This window comes from Mastomys coucha, unplaced genomic scaffold, assembly GCF_008632895.1.
Source record: "Mastomys coucha isolate ucsf_1 unplaced genomic scaffold, UCSF_Mcou_1 pScaffold15, whole genome shotgun sequence".
NCBI lineage: Eukaryota > Metazoa > Chordata > Mammalia > Rodentia > Muridae > Mastomys > Mastomys coucha.
The window spans coordinates 102,856,302-102,876,852 of NW_022196897.1; positions in this window are offsets into that span (position 1 = coordinate 102,856,302).

A 20,551-nucleotide genomic window follows, 5' to 3' on the forward strand; every position below is an offset into this window, starting at 1 on the left:
TAAATCACTGATTAGTAAAATGACCTATAGGCTTACCTACATCACAACTTATGGAGACTTTTTTTAAATTGAGTTTCCTTCTTCTCAGGTGACTTTAGCTTGTGTCAAGTTGACATAGCTAGGCACAGTGTGGTATTTCTCCTTCTATGCCTGGCTTATTTTACCTAACAAAATCTTCTCCAATACTGCCCATTTGGTAGACAGGAACAGGTTGTATTGTTTAAATGACCACACTAGATAAGGTACTCTGCAGAACTGGTGAGTGAAATTACCATATTCCTTTCTCAATGTTCATAAAAGTAATGTTTTAAAAGCACATGCCAGATGTAAGTAATCAAAATTCAAATTAAAGGAAATTTCCCTCAGTCACACTACTATAATAAATGTGAAACTTATTAGTTATGTTTTTATTACTATGATAAACACCATGACCAAAAAGAACTAAGGGAGGAAAGGGCTTGTAGTCCATCATCCAGGCAAGTCAGGATAGAAGCCTGGAGGCAGGAGCTGGTACGGAGGCCATAGAAGAGTGCTGCTTACGGTCTTGCTCCCCATGGCTTACTTAGCTTGCTTTCACATAGAACCTAGGGCCACCAGCTCAGTGGTAATACCTCCTAGAGTGAGTTCAGGCCTTCCACATCAATCATCAACCAAGAAAATGTACCACAGCCTTGCCCATATCATGGGGGTATGGTCTCAACTAAGAATCCATCTTCCCACCATAAATCTAGCTTGTGTCAAGTTGACATAAAACTTACCAGCACAGCCCACTTGCTGATAATACATCATACTGAAAAAGGCCTTGTCCATACACGGATACTGAGAAAAGGCACAGTGTTTGCATAGGATCAGCGAAGTACTGGCTCCTACCAGCTGACAGGAACTGAAGTCAGTGTGTGTGTGTGTGTGTGTGTGTGTGTGTGTGTGTGTGTGTGTGTGTGTGTATGTGTGTGTGTGTGTGTGTGTGTGTGTGTGTGTGTGTGTGTGTACTGATCTTTAGTATACCTAACCCAATAACTTTTGTAGATTAGGCTAATCTTTCTTAAAGGAATTTGGACAGTTAAATTTACCTACATTTATATAAAATCATTACACACACAAAGCTTATTTTACAATAAACTATTGTCTATATCATGTATTTTTTTGAATGCTATGCTGAAAATAAAAACCAGAGTGGTTATATGGGCACAGTTTCACACCATTATACTTCAGGATATTGCATATTTATACCAAAAAAAAATTTGAAGTAATCACAAATCAGATGGTTTCAACTCTCCTCCCTCTGCCTCAAACCAGTTCTTAAATAGTATCACATTTTCGATCATGGAATTCTTCTTTTAGGAATGTTAAATAGAAATCAATCCCATTGATCCATTGTGAGCCACTTTATCCATTTATAGGCTCAGCAAGAAACTGAAAGATAGCAGCAATATTCCTGTTCAGAAATGAGAATGGTTCTAGTCTATATTCTCCAATGAGTGGCCTCAAGGTATATTTGTTTACTGACAGCAAATGGCTGCCCCTTTAGATCTCTCAGACAGGAGGAAGAGATTATTCTCAAGCTCAGCTTCTTGTGGATATGAGGACCCTAAATTCTCTTAGGCTGATGCAAATATAGCATTTATCAGAACTACCCTTTAGGTATCTGGGACCTCAGGCAGGCTTCCATAGTTAAATGCTTATTCTATCCACAGAAAGGTGCCCCCAGGGTGGTAGAGGAATGGAGAGAGCTATAGAACTAGGTCTCCTTTCTGCAACCCAGTTCTTGTGTGTGTCCAGCCCCAGTGTTTCCAAAACAGTTAGTGGAAGTTTATCTCTAGTGAGAGGATAAATGGACATTAGTATGATAGCTCCCAATAAGCAAAAGGAAATAGGGTAGAGTCTTTTTGCAAAATGTCAGAAGAAATGCATTCTGGTATTTGTCTGTGTTGTATTATAAGTTGGCAGGAGAGAGACAATATGTTTTTGTTCCCTCAAAATAATGTTAACAAAGAATCTTCTTTTACATAAAGACCAGGGAAATGTAGGCATTTGATATCATTAAGATAGCCTTTGTTTTCCACAAATGTTAAACCCTCTCCATAAACATACATACCACAAATACACATGCAAAATTAAAGCATAAAATGATTTGAATGTGAATGGTAACATCTGCTCTTATGTATATGAAAGCTCAATTTCCAAAGGGGAAATAAAAACAAAAGCATGCTAACAAAATGTCTAAGTTCCTGGAGTATAGCCATGAAATATTACTGAGATTAGAAGACGGGTGAAGCTGTGGTCATGCTGTTGGTGAGAAACTCTGCCTGTCTTACCAGATGTGAATCGTAATATCTCCATTGTTAACGGTTAGGTACTATTCTCCTCTCCACAGTTACAGAATGAGGATCTCAATGCTGTATTGAATTTACCTTTGTGTGTATATGTGCTCATATGTGTGCACATGTATGTGTCCATACACATGCAGAACAAGAATTCAACATTGGTGTCTTCATCTGTCACTCCCCAGCTTATATTTTAAAACTGAGTCTCTCATTGTACATGGAGCACACTGGCTGGAATGGCTGAACAGTGAGTTCAGGCATCTTGCCATCTCAGCCTCCCAGGTACAGAGGTCTCAGTGAGCTCGGGTATTTAGCTGTCTCAAGTGTCTACAGACAGGCCAGCTGTTTGCGTGGGGTCCAGGGATCTGAATTCAGGTCCTTGTGTTTGTGAAGACAACATTTTACCAAGTGATTTAGTTCCCTATCCCCTGATTCCAACTTTTAAAAAATTTGTTTTTGAGAATATAATATAATTACACTTCTCCCTTTACTTCCTCTATCCAAGCCCTTCCAAATACCCCTCCGTGCTCCCCTACACATTCATGGTCTCACTGGCTGGCCAGCCTAGCCTGGCAAATTCCAGACCAATAAAAGAACCTCTCTCAAGGTAAAAAATGATGGAGGTCCCTGAGAAATAACAACTGAGGTCGTTTTCTAACTTCCACAACTACCACTTGCCCCTCACACACACACACATGCACACACACAAAGAAAATAAACTCATTGGTCAAATTTGAGACATAAAATTGATGGCACAGAAATGTAAACTATTGTACAAGACTAGTCTCCATAAGCATCTTCATAGCCTTAAAGTTGAATAACACAGAAGAAATGTACTAACTCATGAAAATAGTTAACCTATCAAGAATGAGTTATAAGTTAAGAAACTGAAAGCATAAGGAAAATAACAAGCAAGGATATTGAAATAGTCATAAAATATTTACCATCAAATATGAGCCCAGGAACAGTTGGTTTAATGGTTGAGTCTTATTAGACACTTAAAGAATCAATCTTCTCAAACTCTGACAGAGGAATGTTACTTTCTATATATGAGCTCATCTCAGGTCAGAACTACTCTGCTATCAAAGATACTATAAGAAAAGACAATATCAGACCTTGTGAATATAGTACGGTAGTCCACAACAAAATACTAACATATGCAATTTAATACTACATGAAAAAGATCAGCCACAAGATTAAGTACTATTTATCCGTGGTGTGCAAAGTTTATTCATCAAAGACCAAGTAAGTAAAAATATGCAAATTAACTGAATGAAGGTGAAAACCTATAGGAACAACCTAATAAATAAAAAAAAAATGTATTAAATACAATTTGACATCCTTTCATGATAAAATCTCTCCCTTTGAACTGTGGGGAAGAGCAGCTGACTTGATGACAACCAGGAAGCAAAGAGAGTGAGGGAGGAGCCAGGGACATGTGTACCCTCCTTAGCACTAGGCTTGTGTCTTCTTTCCATCATCTCCCAGTAATACTCCTGTAATATGAATCCATTGTGTGTTGATCTATTAATTGATTTAGAGCTCCCAAGTGTCAATTCATTGATTGGATTAGAGCTCTCAAGAACCAATTATCTATCAATGAGTTAATCCCCTGTTGGATTTACCAACTAGAGATCAAAAGTTCAACATATGAGCCTGTGGTGGGGAGCAGTTCATATCCAAACCATGACAAATAGCTATTCTTAACATTTCTATTCAGTTTAGTAATGAACATTCTAAGCTGAGCAATTAAGCAAGAAAAAGAAAGTCATCCAAATATAAAGTAAAAGTAAAATTGCCCTTCTTACAGATGACTTGACCATACTGGGTAGAAATTTCAAACCTTTAACCAAAACCTGGTATAACTATAAACATTCTCAATAAAGATTCTGAATACAGAATATAAAATTGTCATCCTTTCTACATGCCAACAGTAAACTATCCATAAAAGAAATTAATGAACCAGTTCTATTTATAGAAACATCAAAAACAAAATGAAACACTTAAAAGTAGATTTAACCAAGGAGTTTATATTCACAGTACAGTGAAACTTACAAAATACTAGTGAAGGAAATTAAAGATGATACAAATAAATGGAAAGCTATCCACATTCATAGACTTGAAAATCAAGGCTGTTAAAATGTCCATACCACTCAGAATGATCTACAGATGTTCTGCAACCCTGATGATGATATTTTGAGGACACTTTTTTGAGGGTTTTAATCACCAGATAGTTAACACTCTATCTTTAAACTCACCCAAGAGACTTTGCTAGTTGTAGGGAAAATTGTAAGGCAATACTTGTTTCTTCAGTTTATTTTTTTCCTCAGTACTGTAAAAAGGCAGCTTTACCTACTATTTCCAGAGAGTTACTAGCATATTTTTAGTAGCTCTCCTTTATATTAATATCATCTGGGGTACTGTGGTATGTGTTTTGGGGTTCAGCTCTGATCTTTCTCTGAGGATCTTAGTAAAACAGCTCTCTGAGACAATCTTAGCTTTTGCATATACCTTTGTTTGGGGTGGTCTTGTATGTATACACTTTATTCGGGGGAATCAAGAGCTATATATATAAACACTGGAGGGTGGGGAGGGGTTCTTCTTAGGGTGAAGTTTCATTGGCTCAGGTGTAAGATTCTGGGTGTATGTCATATGCATGGACAGGCATTCTAGGAAGTTGCACCTGTAATTTCACCCAAGAATTACATGACATTCTTCAGGTAGAAGACTGGAGTCAGACTCCCCATCAGGCAGAGAAGAGGAAGCCCAATTAAGAAAAGAGATTCCTCCATTTTGCTCTAAACTCAGAAAAGCTATAGAGACAAGATAGACTACCTCAGTAGTGAAGTGCAACAAAGTACCATATCTACGGAAGGAAGTCTTCAATGATGTCTTGTAAGCATGTCAATGCCAAAACTTTTCTTTCTCATGCAAGTTAACAGACTGTAAAAAATGAGGCTGTCCTGCAAATTTATTCATGATACTCAATGATCCACCTACTTCTCTATATTTCCATTCATTTAGTTTTTACTGTCTTAGAATTTCATTACAGTTGCTACTCCCCTGACTAATTTAAATACATAAATAAATATGTGCATGTGTGTGTAATATATTGTGTGTATTATTTATGTTAATATACTCAGCATACTTATTTCCAAAGACAGGACCAGGCAAATCATCTTGTCAACTTGCTATAAATACACATCATTAATTAAGTTCTAAAATTTTATGGTAATACTTTTCATCTATTTAACATAAATTTTGTTTTCAATGAGTTCTACTTCACTAAAAATTGTCTTTTCTTATTCCTTTTCAGACAGTCACCCACGTTTTCAAATATTTATGGATTCTAGGTTGATTTCCCCTTGGTCGTTACATATGAATGAAGTTAATTCTTGGTGGAGCATTTGTTCCAGGTTTCTGTGAAGACATGTGACAATAGTTCTATTCCATATACAATTAATTTCTCTTAAAAATCATGATATATACTAAATAAATATATTTGACCTCTGGAGTGCATAGGGAACTGAGAGCCACTCCACAGATTTATTCATAGTTCCACAAGACTTTTCTTCTCTCACTGTTATATTGATAAACTGATTTCTGTAAACATGCCTTGTGTAAATATTTTTAGTCTCAACATTATATATGTCCATACTTCTTAAGATAGAAAATTCAGGAGGGCCCCTGCTTCAGCCTTTTGTACCCCATTCATATTCTGGGGGCTGACTGTGGCTGAGTATGGCACTGGTGTAGAATTATCCTTTGCCAATTTTTAGATGTTTTCTTTATTTACAATATATCCTTTCCCGGGTTCCCCTCCAAAAACTAAACCAAAAAATAAAATAAAATAAAACAAAAACTAAAACAAATCCCTGTTCCTTCACCTCTCCCCCTGCTCATCACCCCACCCCCTCCTGCTTACTAGCCCTGGCATTCCCCTACACTGGGGCATAGAGCCTTCACAGACCCAAGGGCCTCTCCTCCCATTGATGACCGACTTGGCCATCCTCTGCTATACATATGCTGCTGGAGCCATTAGTCCCACCATGTGTACTCTTTGGTTGGTGTTTTAGTCTCTAGGAGTTCTGGGGGTACTAGTTAGTTCATATTGTTATTTGTCCTAAGGGGCTGCAAACCCTTCAGCTCCTTGGGTCCTTTCTCTATTTCCTTCATTGGGGACCCTGTACTCAGTTCAATGGATAGCTGTGAGCCTATGCATTCTCTGATAAGTGAATATTAGCCCAGAAGATCGGAATACACAAAATACAAACCACAAACCACAAGAAACTGAAGAAGAAGAAAGACCAAAATGTGGATACTTTGTTCCTTCTTAAAAGGGGGAACAAAATACCCATGGAAGGAGTTGTAAAGACTAGCTATGGAGCAGAGACTAAAGGAAGGACAATCCAGAGACTGCTCCACCTGGGAATCCTTCCCATAGTCAATCATCAAATCTAGACACTATTGTGGATGCCAGCAAGTGCTAGATGACAGGAGCCTGATATAGCTGTCTCCTTTGCCATTTTTTTAACATCCACAACTAAATGTCTTCTCCACATCCTCCCATCTCTCTACCACTTGTTACAACTTTAGACCCTTTCCTTCTTGCTTTGTGGTTCTGAGACTTGTTCTCCGGAAAGCTAGAGTAATCACACCTGAGTTCTGTTTTCCTATTACATTTGTGTGATTTCTAGGAGCAGAAGGTGCTGCCCATTACTATATTCATGTTTTAAGGTCACCATAGTTATCCTACTGTGCTATGGAAAGGCAGAAGTAGTTCCTCCTACCAAATTTCCCTTCTGGTCAGTTTAAATTAAAGAGAAGGCATCATTTAAAAACTGTAAATTATTCAAAGCTCTCTAGGTGCATTACTTCAGATATAACACCCCAGAGTGGACATATTTATAGGGCCAATTTTATTTTCACTTCTATCATGACACCAATAATGGAAGTATGTAGACCCAAATAGAGAAGAACAACATTGTAATATTGATCTTGAAAGCAGGTGGTAAACAATGTTAGCAATCATCTTCAGACAGTAGGAGGATAACAGAGAAAGAACTGAAATTCAATGAGAATCCTGGGAAGACTATAGCAAACTGACATGTAGATTAGTAATGTTAATTTACTCCAGGGATGTTTGTTCTGGTTGCATGGCCATTGTTTACATATGACTGATACATTATAGGACATTCTGCCATCCAAACTGCTGCAGCTCCTGCCTGCTTAATTATTTGCAGTAGCTTGATTTTCCTCTAATAATTGCACAATCTACTTGGCAAAAATTGGAAACAAGTAATGAAAAACAGAGACAGAAATTCCCCAAACTACATAACAATGCATTTAAAAGTTAGTTTGGGTTATGGAAGATAAAAGCCTGAGGGAAAAAATAGCCCCTCTGTTATGAAAAACACTTGGAAAATATCTTTGAAATGTTGGTGACACCTAGTTCTTCATGAAGAAAATTAATCATGGTCCTGATGGAGCAAAAGCACAAGGGAATTTTCAATGAAATGTTTTCTCTCTTCTTCACTGATGCAATGTTTGAAATGGGAGCACAGGGCATGTTTTTGAGTAAAGTGCTTGTCAGTGTGTTTCCCTTCAGTAAATCACCTGGAATCATAGAAACAAAAAAAAATTGTAGACATAAAATTAAAAGACATGACTTGAATGCCTGTTTTCAATTGAACTGTGATTCTTGTGATTGAAGGATTAAATAATTTCTCTGAAATGTTTTTAAGCCTTCATTCAAAAGACTCCAATGAAGATGAAATACTGCTTAGGAATCATTAAAAGATGATCATACTCTATGATCCAATGACTTCCTCATCAGCCACTTAAAATGCCCAAACTCATTGAGGAATCAAAGCAAGGAATTAGAGGTCTTTGTTCCATACTTAGGGCTCAGTGTGTCCTCTCTACTTTCAAACAGCCATTCCTATTTCCATGAAAATGAGAAGGGAAGAAATTTGGTTGAAGTTGCAGGGACTCGAGATTGGGGCTCAGAGCACAGCTCTCAGTCCTCTGCAGTCTCTACTTCTTTCTCACATTACCTGATCTATTCTTCAAGAGCTCTCTGCTCTTTAACTTGAAAGTGTGAAGAAATCATTGCGGTTATCATCAATGGAACATGCAACCTCTGGCTATGTGAAAAGAACCAGTCAAGCAGAGGCTAAAGGGTGAACTCAGCAATGCTTTCTTTTCATGATAAAACAGCCTGATGGCTTGCCTTTAAATTTGCCCGAAATCCAAGCATATAAACACTTCACATTCTAGATCCCCCCTTGGTCTTTGGGGCTGGCAGTTCTGTTAATTTCTGGGATTGAGTTTCAGAATTAGATATTATGGTTCAGAGATTGGTTATAAGGGTAAAAGTCATGATGCAAGATTGAAATCAGCCTTGGATACAGAGGAAACACAAGACAGCTTCAGTACATGTTTTTAAGAAGTTGAGAAAAATTCCCACTAGTCATCTAACTGATGCCTAATATATCAAAATTTGTGAGGGTGCTTCAGAATGTCACATAAAAATAGCATGAAGAGCTTTCCTATCCCCTCCAGGAATGCTTTCATGACCCTTTCTCTGATGTGCACTAATGCATGGCAGAAAGTTTCATCATAGGAAATGAGCATATTCAAATGGCTATTTCAAATATGGCCACGCTTAACAGCCAAGTTACATAATTCTAAATTAAAAAAAAAAATGCCCCTTAGTCTTTCAAGTGACTTTCACCTCTATGTAGAGAAGAAAAAAATAGGTTCCATAGGTATTCAACATACTCATAGTATGCCTTTATGCCAGGAATACATCTCTCTTAGGAAACAGGAGAAAAACAGGAGTTGATCACCCCAAAGCTGATGTCTTACTTCTTGCCCATAACTGCTTCTCCCTTATTTTTCACATTCCCATCATTTCCTCCCTGTTTCTCTCTCACTCACTGAACTAACTCATTCACAGATGTTTATTAGGTTCTAAAGGGCATCTAGGTGCTTAGCATTCATCAGTGGTGAAAATAGACACATTTGGTTTTAAGAGGCTGTGTGCTGTCCTGTTTGATTACTTAGTTGTGCTGATACACTTCAGGGACTCCTACAAACACTGATTCTGTTGACCTTTCCTTGAGTTATGTTGACTCTCCATGGGACCTGTTATTTTCTTCTCTGCATCAAGGTGAGTGGAATCCTTGACAAAAGAGGATAGCTAGCCTCCTGCACTCCTGAACAAAGGAAACTCAGCCCTAAGGAAAAATAACACAAACAAACCCAGTGCACCAGCCTTGCCCACATGAACATTCTGTTTCTAGATGCAAGGTGAGGTCAAAGGATATTACAAGGACTTTGATCGGCATTAAGACAAAAAGACAGGATGCAACGCTATGTAAGACCCAAGGATAAGTTCTTGTTCTGTGAACCAGAGTCTTCCTAAAGAAGCTCAATGGGCCTTAGTTGCTTCAATATGTAAGTAGTTGTTTAGTGAATTAGTGTTTATTTAGTGGATTATATCACTCATTCATCCCTTGATTGAGCACTTACTCTATCCTGAACACTCTGACAGAGCTTTCTTGAATGAAATAGTATATGTTCCTGTCAAGTTCTCCCTGAGCCCTTGTAGCAAAAATGGTAACAAACATGACTTGAAGTTCTGTCTGAGTAGCATCAAGATTCATATATGCTTGCTGTATGCCTCCAGAGTGCTCTATTCTGATTTCTATGTGGATCAGTTTCAATTAATGATTGTATAATCCATGATGACAATCCTCCAGTGTTTCTCAAGGAAGATGTCATATGGGTGCTGATAGGGCAGAAAATGTACCAATGTGTTCCATTGGTTCCTGTGACTCAGTGATAGTCAGTGACGCAAATAATCTAAGAGAAGAACAAGGTTTGGAGATGTTTTGTTTGGAAGTATTGGGGATAGGACGAAAACTATCCTAGAAAGATAAGCAAGAGGCAATCCTGTGCCTGGACTATCCAATCATCATGCCCCCAAGCCCATTCCCTTGCTGTCTGATTTCCCCGTGTCTTGAGGTTTCCACCTACTTTCCAAGCAGTAGAAGCTGGAAAACTGCCTGTAAAAATACACAATATGTGTCTCTACTACATAAGCCAAGTCACTGAAAAGCAGTAGGCACTCCTTGAGTGTGATGTCTCAATGGTGACTTCTTGACCTTATCAAGAGAATGAGTCTGAACATTCATTGTTCATAGGGTCATTTAAGCTGTCACCCAAGTATGTACACACATTATTGCATGTGCCACAGAATATATATGAAAGTCAGAGAACAAAATTAGATTCTATATCTCACTTCCTACCTGGAATGAGACAGGATCACTTCATTGATTTCTCTTGTATGTGTCAGGTCAGGCAGCCCAGAAACTTCCAGAGATTCTCCCTGTCTACTTCCAATCTCACTAGATAAAACCAGATCTCAGACACTCATGCTAAGCAGTTGGCTTTTATGTAGGTTATTGTTATTCAAACTCCGGTCTTCATGATCACACAAGAAATTTTTATATTTTGAACCATCAGCCCACTATCAGGATTGTTCTAGAACCTGCTCTAGTTTCAAGAACTGTCTTTTCCTTTTTTTTTTTACAATCAAAGTTCTTACTGTGCTTCATGTTAAATGCCTTTTGCAAGCAGAGAGTTTTATAAAAATGTGTTGCTACACTTTTCTAAGTATAAAGGACTTGTATGGAACTTTATATAACTACTCCAAATAATCAATAATGACTTGTCAGTAATTGTGAATGTTCTTTATTGTCCGTGATCAAATAGCACTAGAAACTCTGCTGACTTTATTGAAATATTTTATACTTTCCCAGTCACTGCCCTCTGTCTCCTTTACCTTTTTACCCCACATCATATTATCTGTTCATTTCTGGGCAGTAAATAGCACTCATGAAGATGTTCGTTTCTTTTGTCACATCCTCAGAATCTAGAATAATGTTTAGTATGTAGCAAATATTTCATATTTCTTAATAATTGAATGAATTTAGTTGTTACTCCCTCTTTGAAATAGTGGTAACAAACATGCACTTAGCAGATATTAAGAACAAAGTGATCTTATAAGAACACATACTAACTTGCATCCATTCAAAACAATTCTCAGAGTCTCTAGAAAAACAAACTTCTCCAAGCTTAATGGCAGAAGCAGGATTTGAACTCAGGGTGCCCATGTCTGATTTATAAACACCCTGTTCTTTTGAACTCTCTAGGAGTGAGCAGACAATAGAAAAATATGCTTCCTTTCACTTTTAACTTTAGCATTCTAGGTATCTTGTTATTAGATGAATATTGGCATATTTATTAATGCACTGAATATATGGCCATAAATTTATTGTTAGAAGCCCAAAAGATACCTGATTGTTTACAACAGGAGGATCATTTGCTGATTCCTGTGCTCTAACTAGTTCTTCCCGTGACAGCAGATAGACTGCTTTACCTCTAACTATAAATTGGTACATGGCTGCAGAACTTTGAATAGAATGTTTTATCTTTCTGTCCCTCAATCCCTTTGCCTGGAGGATGGGGACAAAGTCTTTTTCATGAAGTCCTTAGAAAGACTGGAGTAAAATCAAGGCATGCAAAATATGTAGAAGTGTATCTTTTATAAAAACAAGTACCAAACACTAAACAGTTGTTATTGTTGGCTTTGCACACCCTCCAGGTATTGTATGAATACTCAAGAAAGGTGCTTACATCCATGCATCCCTTTTTCCTTTCCACTTTTTCAATTAAAATAAAAGATGGAACTCCCCCATCGCCTCTCCATCTTCAGTACTCACTTGTCCCATATCACAATTTTAAAATTTTGATTGAAATAACTCTGACTATATTTTCATTTGGCCTTTCTAATTAAATCCTTTCTCTCTCTCTTTTTTTTTTTTGAAAGAAAAAATTGATCATGATTTTCTGTCACTTTTCTATCATTTCTCGTTGTTCAGATAGAGATTTCAAGGCATCAGCCAGCCAGGGGTCAGCATGTGCTCAACAGACATTAGTGAGAGCAGTCAGTAAAGTTTGAGGGATGATACATGTTCTGGTCTTCTGAAACTGGTTTGAATTCTGGCCCAGGTTGTGTGGTAGAGATCTGCCTGCAAGGTGGATTTGCCATGGCCAGCCCACTGCTTTCACTTACTTGTAATGCAAATGGAGAATGGGGTGTTTGCTAATGGGAACTGTGAGGGAGAGGCTCTGTCAAGTCATTTCCTAGTCTTAACCCTGCCCAGTGACACTGTCACCCTTGGTACCACTGAAAAACAAACAAACAAACAAAAAAATTGAGACATTCAGAAGACTGAACTGCTGCCAAGGTGATGAGGGAATGATTCATCTTAATTATGACTGAGACTTTATAGAGGGGGTAATTGATCCTAAAAGGAGCCAAGGAAGTTCTGCAGGGACTAGAAGGTTCTAGACACTGGCTGGGGATCAAATCTCCTTGAGCTGCTTCCTATGACCTGTGACTCAGAGTAAGATCCTGAGGAGGGTGGCAGAGGGAACATGGATTGCAGCTGCCAGCAGAGAGCACCACATGCATGAGAATGATAGGACACAGGTCAGGAGCAGGAATGGGTGACAGCCACAGTGCTGGGATGGTACCTTGGGACTCTCTCACACCCACCCTTCCTCTTGGAAGGAAGGCAGAGCAAAAGTTCAAAACTGCCTTTTTTCCCCAGTCTCTGTCTTTTTGTTGTTGTTGCTGTTCAGGAGACTTAGCACAGTCATCGGCCATGGCGAGCAGGAGCAATTTGCCTCTCCTACCTGGATTGTGGAGCTTTAGGCCATGTTTCATAGTGACTATGCTAATCATGTCCTGGTGTGGGTGACCTGGAAGTAATAGACTATCCCCAGACTCTAATGCCCATCTTCTCAATCCTCTGATGAGCTTCTCTCATCTCCAACCCAGCTTCATTCAACTTCCGCAGCTTGGCACCTCACCATCTGGAAATCCCCCAGGAAGGACAGCATCACCTTCAGGAGCTGCCACTTTGCTGGCTCTGTGCACAGAGCTTTCTTTACATGGAATGCGGATGCTGCACTGCTCCCCTGGCTGCTGTGGGTGCGCTGAACAAATGTGCTCCCTGACTCTTAGGGAATCGAAACTGCACAGTTTCACTCTGGCCTCATTGTGTGTCAGTTGGCTTTCAGCAATCCCTTGTCCCCACAAAAACCTCAACACGAATCCTTTGCACAGATGTTGTACAATGGGAGCTTTCATGACTGTGTTGGCACCTGCAGGCCTGGGTTTACAGTGTCGTGGAGCAGGATAGTGCTTACTGAGAACCCCACCCCTGGCAGCAGGTGAGTAGACATAGGTGTGTGTGTGGGGGGGGGGTCCTATTAACTGAAGGACCTTCTCTGCTGCCTCCCTGGGTGCTCAGAGTCTCAATTGTGATCTCATTGTTCCAAGCATAGAAAGTGATTTATACCCAATCTTTGACTTTAACATGCTCTCTGACTCAAAGGGAAAATGGATCACAAAAGCAAATGTATGGACAGATTTTGGTAACTAAGGACGGAATCTATTCTTAATAAGAAGGCTGGCTCTGGAGCCAGACTCTGAAGCCTTCCCTCTGTCTTTTTTATTAACTAGACAAAGAACCAGTGGTACTGACTATATACTACTTTTTTCTCTGCCTCTCATTTGGGGAACTGGGGCTTAGACAGCAGACATCACTTGTAAAGATTAAAGGATTGACTATCCCTGAACTAACTAGAGCCGTGCCTTGTTCACATTAAGCATTCAGTAGTTGTTAGCTATTGTCATCATCATCATCAATATTATTCATGAGCATTATGATGGATTTCCCCTCGACATGGAATTGAGTTCATAAATAAATAGGTGTCCAGGAGGCTGAGCAGGATGGTCAGCAATGTGGTCCCACATTGGATGGTCCCACACTGTGGGAACAGTGTGACTAGCTCTCTGGCCCTGCCACTGCTACTGGTACTAACATAGTCAGCACTGGTATCTCAGGGTGACAACTCCACTTGTTCCTAATATGGGGTCAAACAATTGCCAAAGCCAGTATATCTGAGAACTATATATAGGGTTGAGTCTACGTTGTATCGGGTCCCTTCAGTTTGCCATGAGAGAAGTTGTGTTCTGTCTCCTGTCAAATTCATACAACAAAGGATTGCTCTATCAAAGCTTTAAGCCCAACAGGTACCTATATAAAATAGTAGTACTAAAAAAGAGAAATATTAGTTACTTTTCTCATTGTTGTGACACAGCACTTGATATCAAAAATAAAATAAAATAATACTCTTTGGGGCTTATGGTTTGAGAATACAGTTCATCATGTTGGGGGAAAGCAGTGGCAGGAGGATTGGGCTTCTTGTCCACACCTCCATGGATCAGGATGTAGGGAGAAATGTCAGGAAGCAGGGCTGCACCACAGGCCTCAAGGCCCACCCACTATGATCCATTTCCTCCAGAAAGACTAAATATCCTAAATTTTCCAAAACTTCACAGAACAGAGTCACTAGCATCCTTGCTACCTATATCTCCCTATGCGTCCGTAGCCAACCCACCAACCTTTCAATTCCATTGCCTGCTCAGTCTTAAACTCACATTTCTTCATCTCCCTAATCCAAGAAACCAACATTATGCTACTGGAGGACTATTAAACCAACGTCATCACCAGTCTCCAAGTACTGACTCTGAACTGTCTCTAATCCACTCGACAGGAACCACATGAGCTCTGAGAACCCATCATCTTTTCAGTTTTAAGAATGTCACAAATCTCTGAGGTTAAAAATTACCATGTTCACATGCTTATGTCTGCCTTCTGTTCTGTGTCTTCCAAGTCAATGTCCATTGACTCACTGCTCTCCATCCACCAGATGTTCTTTCCTGCCACAAAGTCTTTACCTCTGTGATAGTTGTATATGCTCAGCCAAGAAATAGCACTTTTAGAAGGTATGCCCCTGTTAGAGTAGATGTGGCCTTGTTGGAGTAGGTGTGTCATTGTGAGTGTGAGCTCATTCTAGCTCCTTGGAGGGCAGTTTTCCACTAGCAGCCTTCAGATGAAGATGTAGAACTCTCAGCTTCTCCTGCACCATGCCTGCTTCAATGCTGCCATCCTCCTGCCTTGATGATAATGGACTGAACCTCTCTGTACTTGTAAGCCACTCCCAATTAAATGTTGTCCTGATAAGAGTTGTCTTTTTCATGGTGTCTGTTCACAGCAGTAAAACCCAAACTAAGACACCCTCACTGAACATGTTCCTCCACTCCTCTTCTGCTTATCCCTGCCATTATTTCATACTCACAGCATCCAGGTTCAGGTTCCATAAATGAGTACCACTTTAACTTCCAACGATATACTCTCTAACGTGTGAAAGCAGAGACCCCTTCTGACCTTGGCTAAATGTTCTCATTCCTTCTCTGTTACTGTGATAAAATGCCCTGACAAAGATCATCCTTGGGAAGGAAAGGATTTACTTGGCTTCTACTTTGAGGTCACAAGTCACAAGTCCATCATGTAAGACAGTCGGGGTAGGAACTCAAGCAGGAACAAAGTGAGAAACTGTAGAGGAGTGAGCACTGCTTGCTGGTGTCTTTACAGGCTTGAGCTTAGATAGATTTCTTATGCAGTCCAGGACTATCTGCCTTGGAAGTGTACTGCTCACAGTGAGCTGGTGCTCCTACATCAATTAATCATCAAGACAATCACCACTGATATTTCTACAGATGTTCTGGTCAAGACGATTCCTTAATAGAGACAAGTCCAGGCTGTGCAGAGTCGACAGTTAAAGCTAACTAGAACATTAAGTAGCTCCTACGTGTGGAGTGACTAAGAAGATGGTACAATTTTGTTTTGTTTTGCTTTGTTTTATATAAAGATTTATTATAGAATTAAAAGAAATTGAGATTTCAATATATCCAAAGTGTTTGAATTTTACTGTTTTTCAAGGGGAGTTTTAACTGTTAGAATTTTTAAATATCCTCTCTCTAATTATACTGCCAGGGACTGCTACTTACATTCTAGTAAGCAAATATTACATTACCAGCTAGAAAAAAATGTTTGCATGTAACCTAATTTGCAATAGATTACATTCATTTTATTTTAATGCAAACATTTTTCCCTTTAGGTTGGTGATAATAGCTGTTGTAAAATTGAGTTTGCCTGCTTCTTAAAGTAAAATAATATTTTAGTCTCAGGGTTCCTTCATATACTAAAAATTATTGAAGAATTCAATAACTTTGGTTTGTGCAGTTAATGTCTGTAGACACCATTACAGTAACAAATGTTAAATTTAAAACATGTCTATCCATTATTTTAAAATAATAAAAGGCATAGTATACATTAACCTAAATAGCATGTTTTTTGAAAATGCCTGTTATTTCTAAAACAAAATATAATTAGAAGTCATCTGGGTTCTCATATCAGTTCGTATATTTAACCTACTGTGGTACGATGCTCAATTGAAACACATAAAGAGAACTATGCCTCTTGCAGATTTATAGTTACAAAAGGGAGGAGTGTTTTAATGCCTTTCAGACACTATCTCAGAGCTTGACAAACCAGGGGCTCTGGGATCTTAGTCACAATAGGTACACTGTATCAGCAATCGCCTCCCCTGGCCCCCCAACTCTGTTGATTAAGTTCATTGGCATCTCCAGTCTTTGCCTGTGATTTTTACCCTGAGGATACCTGGAACACCATGCACTCCTCACCTGGAAAATACCCATTCACTGAGCTAGGCAATTGTTTTGTTTTGTTTTAAATCATTAATATATGGAAAGAGGGTATATGGCACATGGATGCAGTGGCTACAACAACCAGAAGAGGGCATCAGATCTGCTGAAGCCAGAGTTACAGGAAGGTGAGGACAGCAGAGGTAGGTGCTGGGAACTCCAGTTCTTTGCAAGCAACATGTGCTCTAACTGCTGGGGATCTCCCCAGCACACAGCTTCCCAATTTTGATAGCTATATCAAAAAAGTAATGGGCATTAAGATTACACTAAAATGATCAGAAAACAGCATAAAATACTGAAAAACTGTTAAGTTCTGGGTGGGTGATAGGTATTAAAATTAAATTTTTAAACTTTACTGGAAAATTCTACCATTGATGGTTTTCCTTCTGTGGCAGGCCTTGTTAATTTTCAGAAAAAATATGTTTGACATATTCAAGTCTAAATAACTACAATTGGTTATATAATTTCAGTAAAAATAAGTGATGATTCATTTTAAAATGTCTAATGTAGTTTGGAACTCCAGTGAACCCACACACTTTTTTAAACAACCATCACCCTTCAATTTATAGAAATATACATCAAAATTTAATAAAGTTCATGGTTCTTCCCATTTTATCTGGGTATCCTTGAGTGGTTACAGTACAAGTTTTACAATGAGTCTGTGGTGGTGAGGAAAATGATGTTTAATGGCATCATTTTGTACTACTGCCTTGCTTTCTGCTTGAAATATACCTTGGCTATAGAATAGTTAGTAATGACTTCAACAAGGCAAAAGGTAAAATAATGTGTGCTATAAAATGTGCTAGGAACGGATGAAGAGCTCTGAAGGATCTTGGGGTGCCCAGTGTCTGAGCATCTCAGAAATGCTGATTTATTGAAATTGGAATAGAAGGATTTGATCCACACAGCCTAATCTAACTCAAAATTTTATTGCTTTGTTTCCATTATCTCGGGAGCAGAGCCACTTGGTATGATGAAATGCTCACAAGTCATTTTTTTTTCCAAAGCAGGTTGATTACTCAATGTGGGCTTGCATCTCTGAAAAGACAGAAGTCATTTATAACATGTATTTGGTCATTGTCAGCTAAATGGCATGTTTAGTGATTCTCTTAGCAGTAAAGAACGGTTTAATGATAATGGAGACAATATCAGAAAGCAGGTTCTCAGAAGACTAAAAATGAGTGGGTGCTTATAAGGGGAAATAGATCGCCATTCATTAATTTAAAAAGTAACTCCAGTCAAGATGCCTTTTAATCTGTGCACTTATTTCATGGTGTATTTTGCTTCTAAGTGGCTACAAATATCCCTAAGATTTCACCTTTATCAAGGTCACAGTCAAAGAAGTCAGATCTAAGCTTTTCAAAGGAATTGCCCGACCCATGCTGAAAGCTACAGTGAAAAGTCTACTGATTCATTCCAATAAGCTTTGAATTTGCCAACAAGCAGAGGCAAGAGTAAAGCACGCCAAAGGCCATTTAAGGATGACTCTGCCAACAGGGCAGGTATACACCATGCAAGCTCATGTTCCTCCAATTCCTGTTGGAACAAGATCTTGACATTCCACAAGGATGGGTCCTCGGAAGTATGACCATTGTATGAGTACAAAAAGGGTTATCTAATTTGCCCATCATTAGGAAGAAAACGTGGAAGAAAACACAGTTTTCTGTGTTTCTGGCACAGTCATAATGACCTCCTTTAGTCCTGTATCCCAACAACCAATTATTCGGTCCTGGTACAAATTAGGCAAGTGCTAGTCCTTCATTAATTTCACAAAGGTTTTTCATGTGTCCATGTTTAAAGTTGGAGATGTGCAGATGTGAATTCATGTTAGGACCCTGCAGACTTCACTCACTTCTCAGTGTAGTTGTAACCCTCTGAACTACTTTACTGTGACAGACCTGTTCCAGAAAGGCAAATTGCTCAGTGAAAGCATGGACATCTGATCTGAAGCAACCTTACTGGGACAGATTGCACATTCTTAAGCCTATAGAAAAGTCCCTCCAATTGGTCTGGCACAGACTGCATGGTTACACCTTGACTGTATATGTGTCTGCAGGGCCTCCATTTCCCTGTGTGTGTCACAAGCTTAATTCCATAGACATGGCTGCCAAGTTCTGGATTGTGTGTGCCTGTTGCAGTACCATATCTGTATTAAGAACCAGGAAATAAATTTAATGGGCATCATCAGAGTCTACAGAGGTTAACAACCATCTCTTTTTATTTTCTCCGCCAGAGCTGTCTCTCTTCATTTCCAAAATGGAAAGACCTCTTTCATCTCCTCCTACCCCCCCCCACATTTCACTGTCTCTCTGTGCCATCACATGATCAGAGTCTTTGTATATATGGCATGTCTCATTTTCTTAATTATCCAATAGTATAATCAAGGACAGTTGTGAGTCCTGTTGGCTGGAGAGGTCCATGGGGCAGGCTTACCTTCCAGGCTGTCCAGTAAGTCTTGCCAAGCAGGGGTTACAGCCATCAGAGCCCAGGCTCTCACTTTAGGCAAGTCTGACCATCTCTGTTCTCTGGGTTCCACTTAGTTCATCCCTTCCTGGTCAAGCTTGTTGGGTGGGCTTTGTTTGCTTCCAAAGAAGCGCTAAGTCCAGGCCCATTAAGACAGCTTGTCCTAAGGAGAAGAATTATGACTTTGATTTCCATTTTAAGCTGTGAAATCTGACTGTTAGAGATGGAAAGGACTCTTGAGATTTTTTTTTTCCTAAGAAACAAAAGGCTGTGTGAGTACTTGAAATATACAATCTCTCTAGCCATAGAGACAAAGAATAGACATAGCAAAAGAGTGAAGCGAAGAAAGGAGTTATCTGTACAAGATGGCTGCCATGCCTTTTTGAGCTGTAAGGGAAACCAATAAGAAAACAATTAACGATTCTGCTTCTGATAAACATATTCTCACAACTACTGAGACACAGATAGTTTAGCCCACCAGACCAGCTTTCTGTCGTCAGCCAGCATAAAGCAGTGCTGGGCTGCCTGTGTTCTCAAGTTCTTATGGTCTGTGGGTTTGTAATATAAGTAAATTCATTTTCACAAGACTGCATAAGTTTGGTCTTATTTTAAATGTAAAAATATGGCTGATAAACATTTGAATTTTGCCCAAGTAATACCACATAGCAATACATTGATCTTTATCTAAGCAAGATAATCAGAAACCTTTATTAAAATATATGAGTGCAGCTGTGCCGGCATCTTTTTTTATGGGGTAGCTCTAATACAACTATTCTAAGTCCCAAACTCTCCAGGTCACAGGAAGCTGATCTGCATACAAAACTAACTTGTATTTGAATTGCTTTTTATTTAAGGTGCCACTTCTGCCTCCCCTGACTCATTCCTTACTTCATTGATCATGAGTGTAACATCCATTTAACAATGTCTAAGAAAATGCCCTAGCGAATACATGGTAGACATGGAGGGTGTTTGACACCTTGCCTGGCTCTCTTGCTGATGTCCACCAGGCCTGATTTCTGTTGTCAGTGAGAATAAATATCCCTTCCAAATT